Consider the following 11,112-nt stretch of genomic DNA (forward strand, 5'->3'; position numbering starts at 1 on the left):
GCCCAGTAACACACACCTGCCTACACAGCCCCACGCTATCCAACAGAGGGAGTCAGGGGGAGAGATGGGACTGTGTAATAAATAGCACTAGGACTTTGAGTATCTATACAGAAAAATAAAATAAAATTGGAGTGCTACTTTTTACCATTTAGTACCAGGTGAATCAGAGGCCCAAATGTGAAAGGTCAAACTACCATATCAGGCATTTTTAAGATAGTAATAAAAGAATATATTTATGACCTCAGAGTAGGGGAGGATTTCTTTAAAAATAGGCAAAAAGCATAAACCACTGGTTCTCAACCAGGGGCAACTCCCCACGTCCACCAGGGGACATTTGACTTTATCTAGAGGTATTTTTGATTGTCAGAAGTTTGGCAGACAATCCCAAAAACCAAAGGCTGAATGTTCTCTTGGATAAGTGGATGCTAATCCATAATTGGGGCTGGGGGTGTGGGGAGAATGGAGAAACTTTGATTGGGCAAAGGGGAGGGAGGGGAGGAGACGGGGCATGGGGGCAGGAAAGATGGTGGAATGAGATGGACACCATTACCCCAGGTACACGTATGACTGAACATATGGTGCGACTCTGAATCATGTAAAATCAGAGAAATGAAAAGTTGTGCTCCATTTTTATACAATGAATTGAAATGCATTCTGCTGTCATGTATAACAAATTTAAAAAAAAAAAAAAACACTTGGGCAGAGATATGCTATTGCAATCTATTGGATAGAGACCATGGATGCTACTAAACATCCCATAATGCATAGGACCCTCGTATACAACACACACACACACACACACACACACACACACACCAAAGAATTATCCAGCACAAAATGTCAATAGTACCAAGATGGTTCCACTACATTAATATTAAAGAACATCTGTTCATCAAAAGGTTTCATTAAGAGACAAAAAGGGCTGGGCATTGTGGTGCACACCTGTAATCCCAGCGGCTCGGGATGCTGAGGCATGAGGATCAAGAGTCCAGAGCCATATAGTAAGGCTGTAAGCAACTTAGTGAGGCTCTGTCTTAAAATGCAACATAAAAAGTGTTGGGGGGGGGGTGCTGGGGTTGTGTCTCAGTGGGTAGAGCACTTGCTAGCATGTGTGAGGCACTGGGTTCAATTCTCAGCACCATATATAAATAAAGATCCATTAACAACTTAAAAAATTTTTAAAAAGGGGGGGGGGCTGGGGATGTGGCTCAGTGGTTGAGTGCCCCTGAGTTCAATCTCAGGTGAGCCCCCCTTGGGGGGGGGGGAAACACTATCAGCCAGGCATGGTGGCACACACCAGTAATTCCAACAATTTGGGCTACTGAGGCAGGAAGATTGCTAGTTTGAGGCCAGCCTGGGCAACCTAGTGAGACCCTGTCCCTAAATAAAATACAAAATAGAGCTGGAATGTGGCTCAGGGGTCGAATGCCCCTGAATTCAATCTGCAGTACCTCAAAAAATAAATACATAACATAATAAGGCTGGGGATGTCGCTCAGTGGTAGAGCCCCTGGGTTTAATCCCCAGTACTGCAAAAGGGAAAAAGAAACAAAAAAACCCAGAAGATATCAAATGTTGGTGAGTATGTGAAGAAATTGGAGCCCTGGTGCAAGACTGGTGGAAATATAAAATGGTGCAGCCAGTTTAGGAATTTTTCAAAAAATTAAATGGAATAACCATATGATCCAGAAATCCCATGAAGTGACAGTAGGGACTCAAACACAAACTGTGGCATATACTTTGGATAGAATACTAGTCAGTCTTTCAAAGGAAGGAAATTCTATCATATGTTACAACATGGATGGACCTTGAACACAAGTGAAATAAGCCAGTCACAAAGGGATATATATATATATATATATATATATATATATATATATATATATACCCTTTATATGTGTGTGTGTGTGAGAGAGATAGATAGATAGAGAGAGAGAGAGAGAGAGAGAGAGAGAGAGAGAGAGAGAGAGAGATTTCACTTATTGATTCCAAGAGCCAACAAAATCACAGGGACAGAAAGTAGAATGGTGGTTGCCAGAACTGGAGACAGGGGAGAATGGGAAGTAACAGTTTAATGGGATCTCATTTAGGAAAATGAAAAAGTTCCAGTGACAGGTGATGATGATAGTTGTACAACAATGTGAATGGACTTAATGGCATAGAACCGTGTGTTTAAAAATGTTTCAAATGGTGAATTTTAGGTCATGTATATTTTACCAAGATAAAAAACGGTCAGTATAAAATCCCAGATAATAGTCATCTCTGGGATGTAGAAAGGAGATGCAGTTGAAGAGATACACATGGGCTTCTCGGGAACAGTGATATTTTCTTTCTAGGCTGGCAACAGATTCACCTATGTTCATTTTGTTATTCTCTTTTAAATTGCACATATATTTTTCACATATGATTTTGTAGAATGCTATATATCTATTAAAATTTTAAGCACATGTGTACATGTGAATATTAGGAATACCAACACATGTGGTAAAACTAATGTTCATGAAAAACAAAGGATTTATAAGCACAAATTCAGGATAATGGCTACCTCAGAGAGGAGAAGGAAGAGAGAATCTGGGAGGGAATCTCAGGTGACTTAAGAGGTGATGGTCACCTCAGTTTCTTAAACTGAGTGGTGGGGATGAGGGTTCACTGCATCATGATTCTGTCTTTTTATCTTTAGTGCTGTGGATGGAAGCAGGGCCTCGTGCCCACCAGGCAAGCTTAGTCATCCCCAATCCAAGATTCTTTATTTTTATGTATATTTTGTAAATATTCTTTTTATATATTCAATATTTAATAAATGTATTTTAAAAATAAAGTCCTACCCATGTAGCTTTTTAAGCTTGGGCTTTATTTGTATCTCTAGCACAGTGCCAAACACTGAGGCCGTCAGCCTCGTTGGACTCGCCTGATCTTTCCTGTGTTTGTGGTGCCATATGTTGACCAGAACGACCTGAAAAAATACTTGGGATATGGTGAGCTGACAACATAATAAACTGTAATTCTTCTTGATGAAAGGGGTTAAAAGGTAATATTAATATTTTGCAGAGGCCCCCCCGCCCCCGCCAGTACCCGGAAGCATACAAACTGGGACCTTCTGTCTCCTGGCTACATTCAGATCATTCACTTCCTCTTCCTTTTCTTCAACATTAACAAATAAATAATACATAAAATACAACCACATAAAATAGCCTATCACATTTGACAAGGAAAATGTTTCTAAGCTAAAAGAATCAAGTAGCTCTACTATTCTATCAGAAAGTGTTATCATGGGGGTCCACAGTGCTGTTTGACTGGGCCCTTATAGTCACAAAAGGCCTAAAACTTAAATCTTTGGGACTAGGGTTGTAACTCAGTGAAACAACACCTGCCTAGCACTGTGAGACCCTGGGTTCAATCCCCTAGAAACACACACACACACACACACACACACACACACACACATATATATATATTTATATTTATTTATATACAAATATATATATGTATTTATATATACAAATATATATTAGTATATATAAATACATATGTGTGTGTGTGTGTGTGTGTGTGCGTGTGTTCATCAAATGAGATTACAATACAATCACAAAGACATGTGAACAAAAGTAAATGAATGAAGACATTTGTTACACAGCTTTAAGCATATATCCCCACATTGGACCGAACACTTCCTACTGTGTCCAATGAATTAATATCTGGTAAATCCTATCACTGTTTGGTGACCAGCACAATTAAATTACAATGCATTTCTTTGTTTGTAATTCTAATTTTAAAATGTAAATATTTTACCACAAATTTTATAAAACTGCTTTGGTGTTTCTTTATTTTGTAATTAATCAGGAGTTTGTGGTTGTTGTTGTTTTGTTTGGGTTTTTTGTTTGTTTTTTAAATGATGGTTGGCAGAGTTAGCAAACAAATACAAGACACCCAGGTAAATTTTAATTTCAGGCAAATCACAAATACATTTGTGGGATGAGTTGTCCCATGTAAAACTTGGGACATATATGAAAAAAGTATTCCTGATTTATCTGAAATTAAAATTTAACTGAGTGTCCTGTATCTTATCTGGTAGTCCTATTATAAATGAAAGTACCCAACCTCAGCTCTTGTGTGGGCCCTGGAGTTCATGAAGAGAATTAAGGTTTATAGACTGTCTACTATGTATGACTTGAATGCATTTCAAGCACAATCTCATTTAAACCTTGCAACAGCCCTCTCAAGTACACACGATTGCTACATTTTACAAAAGAATGAAACACTTGAATTTATTCAAGGTGAAATACTGGGCTTTGTTTGGATGAGGAATCACGTTCAAATTTGCTTCCCACATCTGTGTTCTTTCTCTGTGGATTTCCCATTAGAAGGCTTTCAAATGGGCTTTTTGTTTGTTTGTTTGTTTGTTTGTTTAAATAGAAAAGGGAGAAAAGTTCTGAAAATAATCCAAAGGCTTTTCTATCATAACAATATTTTTTCATTTCTAATTAAATACTCGTGTTGAGTGTAATATAATTATAAATGAAACTTACACAGCCTGACGTGTTTCAAGGAATTTATTTTAATGAAGAGTTTAAGAAAATCAGGTAATCTCTTTGGAGCTCAGTTTCTTGTCTATGAACTGTGGGTGTTCTGTGTCAGCTAAGTGGTTTCCAGTTTTATACCTTTAGGACCCCTGTACCTCATTTGGGGAAGAAAAAAAAGGTACTAAATCTTATATAGCTCTCTTCTCCCACCTGCTGGAAATACTGCAGCACATACTCTGATAGAAAATGAGCTCTATCATTACTCCAGTCCATTTGATTCCATGACTTGTTTACTTAGTAATTTCAACCTATTAATGAGAATTGTAGTTTTCTGGGTTTTCCAAGTTTCAGTGCTTTCAATTTGTAACACATTCCAAATGAGTCAATACTGAACTTTGACCATCTGGAAATTAATATTTTAGCAATATCTCCCACATGGGGAGTATTTTTCATACTCATCTAGTGTTTTGCAGTGACTCTCTTTGCCAAATCTGACCCACATAGAATTTGTTTTAATGGTTGTCTTTAGGTTTGCATTCAGGAGTTTTAATAAAAAGTATTTAATAGAATAGAAAATATTTTTGTTTAAATTATCTTTTACAGATTTCAGAAACATTCATTTCTTGAGGTTTAAGGAGACAAGCAACCATGCTCACTTACACACTGTGCCCCATAAAAATGGCCTCCCCCCAAATTCCCCCCCCACTAGAGTGGTACCCTTGTTACAGTTGAGGAACCCACATTGACACATCATGATTACCCAAAGTGCATAGTTCATACAGGGTTCCCTCTTGGTGGGTTTGGTGTACATTCTATGGGTTTTGGAAAACATAATGACCTGTGTCCACCATTATAACATCAGAGTGTCTTCCACTGCCCTAAAAATTCTGTATTCCACCTATTCATCCCTCTCTCCCCATACAACCCCTGATCTTTCAAGAGTCCCCATAGTTTTTCCCTTTCTAAAATGGCATATAGTTAAAAATCATATAGCACTCAGCCTTTTCAGATTGGCTTCTTTCAGTTAGTAATACCCATTGAAGTTTCCCCCATGTCTTTTCATAGCTTGATAGCTTGTTTCTTTTTTAATGCTGAGTAATATTCCCTGGTCTGGATGCTCCAGAGTTTATCCAGTTTATTTATCCTTGTGGTCTTCAAGTTTTGGCGTTTATGAATTAAGCTGCTATAAACATCTATGTGCAGGTTTTTGTGTAGACATAAGTTTTCAATTCATTTGGGTAAATACCAAGGAACATGAAGACTGGATCATATGGTAAGAGTATATTTAGTTTTGTAAGAAATTGCAAAACTGTCCTCCAAAATGGCTATACCATTTTGCATTTCCACAGCAACAAATGAGTTCCTGTCATTCCATATCCTTGCCAGGATTTGATGTTGTCAGTGTTTTGGATTTTGAACATTCTAACCTGATAGGGGTATAATGGTATCTCATTGTAGTTTAAATCTTCAATTTCCTAACGACATATGATGTTGATCATCTTTTCATATGCTTATTATTTGCCATCTGTATATCTTCCTTGCTGAGGTGTCTGTGCAGATCTTTTGCCCATTATTTAATCAGAGTGTTCACTTTCTTCTTGAATTTTAAGAGTTCTTTTGAATAACAGTTCTTTATTAGATATATCAGCTGCAAATATTTTCTCCCCAGTCTGTGGCTTGTTATTTTATATATATATATATATATATATATATATATATATATATATATATATATATAATATATAATAACATATATGTGTGTGTGTACCAGGGATTGAACCCAGGGGTGCTGAACCACTGAGCCATATCCTTAGCCCTTTTTAATTTTTTGAGACAGGGTTCCTTAGGGCCTTGCTAAATTGCTGGAGCTGGTTTTGAACTTGCAATCCTCCTGCCCCAGTCTCCTGAGCCACTGGGATTACAGATGTACATCATCAATGTGTCCAGCTAATTTTTTACTAGTAGATATACTCCTCAATTTACTACGGTACACAGTGGTGTCCTCAAGATTCATCCATGTTGCAGTATATATCAGAGTTTCCTTTCTTTTCAAGGCTGAATATATTCCACTGTAAAGATGTAGTATATTTTGTTTATCTCTTCATTTGTTGATGAGCATGAGTGGCTTCCATTTTTTTAGCTACTACAAATAATATTGGTGTGAACTTGGGTGTACAACTAACTGTTGGAGTTCCTGTTTTCCATTCTTTAGGGTATATACATTGAAGTGAAACTGCTGGATTATATGGTAATTCTTTCTTTCTTTCTCTCTTTCTTCCTTTCTTCCTCTCTTTCTCTCTTTCTCTCCTTCTTTCTTTTTCTTTCTGGAATTACCACACTGTTTTCCACAGTGTTTGTACCATTTTACATTTTCAGCAACTGTGCACAAGGGTTCCAATTTCTCCATATCCTTATCATAATACACTTGTTATTTTCTGGTTTTGCCTTTTTTTTTTTAATGATAGCCATTAAATTATATAGTCTTAAAACTAAAATAAATTTTCAAAATTTTATCCTAAGAATATACACAGTGCTCATTTTAGGCATTGTTTAAATAGGAAAAAAAATCTAATTTAAATAGGAAACAGTCTAATGATGCAGAACCGATTAAACAACGAACACTATGTAACCAGGGACCTTGTGCATGCTAAGCATAAGCTCTACCACTGAGCAACATCCTCAGCCTCTGTGATGTGACTTTTAAAATGAGTCCTGGAGGAAAGGAAGAAAGTGGGGAGGGGGGCCTCTGGGGTTGTGGCTCAGTGGTGGAGCTCTTGCCCAGCACGTGCGAGGCCCTGGGTTCAATTTTCAGTACCACACAAAAATAAGTAAATAAAATAAAATAAAGGCATTGTGTCCAACTACAACTAAAAAATAAATATTAAAAAAATAAAACTTAAAAAAAAGAAAGGAGGACAGTAGCTACTTTTTCTTTCTTTTCTTTTTTTTTTTTTTTTTTTTTTTAGTTGTAGATGGACACAATGCCTTTATTTTTATGTGGGCCTAAGGATTGAACCCAGTGCCTCACACGTGCCAGGCAAGTACTCTACCACTGAGCCACAACTCCAGCCCTAGGAAGTTGTTTTTGATGGATGTCTCAGCACAAAGAGGTAGGGATAAGGCTGAGACACCCGTCCACACCCCTTCTGGAGTGGCAGGTTTGTTTCCTGGGAAAGCAATAGAATATAAAAGTTAGGCAGTTGGGTATGGTGGTACATGCCTGTAATCCCAATGACCTAGAAGGCTGAGGCAGAAGGTTTGCAAGTTTGAGGTCAGCCTCAGCAACTTAGCAAAAGCATCAATAATTTAGAAAGACCCTATCTCAAAATAAAAAGAACTGAGGGTGTATTCATTGGTAAAGCCCCCCTGGTGTCAATCCCCAGTAGCAAAAAGAGAGAAAAAAACAAAAACAGAATATATGTTAGTCTGTGTTGAGTACTTGCCTACCTGAAAATAGGTATGGATTAGTATAACAAATTAATGAATAGTCGACTAGGGGCAAGGTCAATGATAGGGGACAATGAAGAAATGGCAGAGGGATTTGAGTCTGATGTGGGTAGCAAGGCAGTCATTGTAGGTTCTTAAGATAGGAATGACCAGGGGGATCTGCAGTATACTTCTCCTAAACTGGATTGCCAAAGTCAATGTGTATCTGTGAAATGGGTTAAGGCCTCGACACACCCAGACATAAATTCTTTAAATAACAAAGTAGCTAAATTGTCAGGAAATGCCTCCGGAGTTCACTCAAGCATGAGTGAAACCCACTTTTCAGGAGTGGACATAACATTGCTGGGTGTAGGGATGCATGCCTGTAATCCCAGGGACTCAGGAGGCTGAGACAGGAGGATCTCGAGTTCAAAGCCAGCCTCAGCAACTTAATGAAGCCCTAAGCTACTTAGTGAGACCCTGTCTCTAAATAAAATACAAAAAAAGGGCCAAGGATGTGACTCTGTGATAAAGCACTCCTGAGTTCAATCCCTGATACCGGAAAAAAAAAAAAAAAAAGAAAGAAAGAAAGGGCTGAGGATATAGCTCAGTTGGAAGAGTGCTTTCCTTGCATGCACAAGGTCCTGGGTTAAATCCCCAGCACCAAAAAAAAAAAAAAAAAAAAAGAATGGATATATACAAAAGAAGCCAGTCCATTTAATTAATGACCTTTTGACATCACAAGCTCAAAATCCCCCACACAGAAAAGAAACATGCAGCCTGTGAAGAGGCATACTGACCATCTATCTGTGTACTTACAAAACAACCCTAAAACTTTCCCTTCCTGATATCCACTCAATAAGCAGCTTCTGCGTCTCCCTTCCTGTCAGTTCACTTGATGGGGAGGCAGATCTGAGTTTAGAACTCCATGCAATAAAATTTTCTTTTTGCAAAACCTAGTATTGGGGGTGCTGAGGTTGTGGCTCAGTGGTAGAATGCTCACCTAGCATGCATGAAGCACTGGGTTCAATTCTCAGCACCACATTAAAAACAAAATAAAGTGTCTACCTAAAATTAAAAATAAATATATTTTTTAAACCTAGAATTGATGCATTCTACTGTCATGTATAACTAATTCAAAATAAAGTGTCTACCTAAAACTAAAAATAAATAAATAAATATTTTTTTTAAACCTAGAATTGATGCATTCTACTGTCATGTATAACTAATTCAAACAAATAAACAAACAAAAAACCTTATATTGGCTTCTATGTGCCATAGATACAGGTCCTTGCCAGTATCCCCTGAGGTGCTCATCTAGCAGACACTTCACTGAGCTTTGCAGGACTTAGCGCAAATAACCTCTTTCTATTCTTGAAGTACCCTCTTTGAGTGTTCTGTGATTCCATAATCTCCTGATTTTCTCTCACTTACTTCAGTAGATACTGGTTTTTAATCTCTATTGAGAACTTGTCCTCCTTTTTCCAATCTCTGAATGTTGATACCCCTTCAAAGATGCAGAAAATTCTTAAATTTATGTCCCAGGCTCAGAGATTTTCCTCTAACTTCTGGGTTTGTACATTAAATTGCTTCCTTAACAGCTCCAGTTGTATGTCTCAACAACATCTCAAATTCACCATCAGCAAAATTAAATTCTTCGTTTGTATGAGTATAGGGAGGTACTAGAGACTGAAACCAAGGGTGCTCTATTACTACACTATATCCCCAGCACCACCAACACTCCCTTTTTAAAAAATGTATTTTGAGAAGTTCTCACTAACTTGCCAATGCTGGCCCTGAACTTGTAATCCTTCTGCCTCAGCCTCCAGAGTCACTGGATGTAAAATTCAACATTTAATTCTCCACCAGATAAACTCCCCACTTGTGAATCTCAGTAAGTGGGATCAACTACTATTCACTTATTAAAGTCAGAAGTCTGCAAATCATCCCTATATCCCTTTTTTTCCCCTTTGCCCTCATAATCCAATTCATCAGCAAGTTATCAGTTTATGCTCAAAATGTATCTTGAGTCCATCTCTCCAGGTCCTGCAAAAACACCTAACAGATATGCCTTCTTCTCCTTCCAACTTCATTTAACTTCATTCATTCTCCACATAAATGCTAAAACTATCTTCTAATGGTGTAAATCAGATCATATCACTCTTTGTTTAAAACTTGAATGCCTTTCCTTAGCACTTTGGATAAATCTAAATTCTTACCATTCAGAATCTTTGTATCCATTATGCACTCCTGGCCCACTGCCTAGCAGCTAAGACCTTGTCAACGATCTGCAAATGTATTTGAGACAGGAGAAAAAAAGGGGGGTGGGAACTTGAAAAGATACAATATTGGGCTGGGAATATAGCTCAGTTGGTAGAGTACTTACCTTACGTACACAAGGCCCTGGGTTCAATCCCCAGGACCACAGGAAAAAAAAGATGATACAATGTCAAAGTTGATTAATGTTTGTAACTGAGTATCAGTTAGTTCTAAGTTTTAACTCAACCTTTATACAGTTGATGTATCTTTTGTTTACATATTTTATTTTTATTTGTTGGCTATAGTGTAGAATTGTCCCCCAGAGTAAAAGAATCTTTCCCACTGTTCCCTCTAACCTCAGTCCCTTCTGCATTCGTATTCAAATTAAATGTCACCTACTCAAAGGAATTTTCATAACCAGTCCATCTAAAGGAGCTCCCTCTCTATGCACATCTGTTATTCTCTGTTGCCTTATTTCTCTATAGCACCACTCGCACCATCTGTACATACCTTATTTGTCTGTTTATTCTATCTTCCCCATCAGACTAATAAACTCCATTAAGGCAGGAAACTTATGTGTCTTGTTCTCTGTTGTGTCCTTAGGGTCTACTCCACTGCCTGGCCCAGCGCAAGCTTCAATAAATAGTTACTGACTCTATAAATAAATGAATGAGAATTTAATCTTCAAGGGAAGAGAGCCAAACTAGGAAGATCTGTCTTGGGCTCTATTCTAGAGTGCCTTAGAGACATTCATCTTCCTTTGATCCTAGGAAGACAGGCAAACAGGTTTATTTTATTTATTTATTTATTTTTAATTGGGCATGGTAGCCTGTAATCCCAGCGAGGCATGCTGGTCAACCTAGCGAAATCCTCAAGATAAAAAATAAAAAAGGCTGGGAATGCGACTA

This window comes from Callospermophilus lateralis, chromosome 11 (assembly GCF_048772815.1).
Source record: "Callospermophilus lateralis isolate mCalLat2 chromosome 11, mCalLat2.hap1, whole genome shotgun sequence".
NCBI lineage: Eukaryota > Metazoa > Chordata > Mammalia > Rodentia > Sciuridae > Callospermophilus > Callospermophilus lateralis.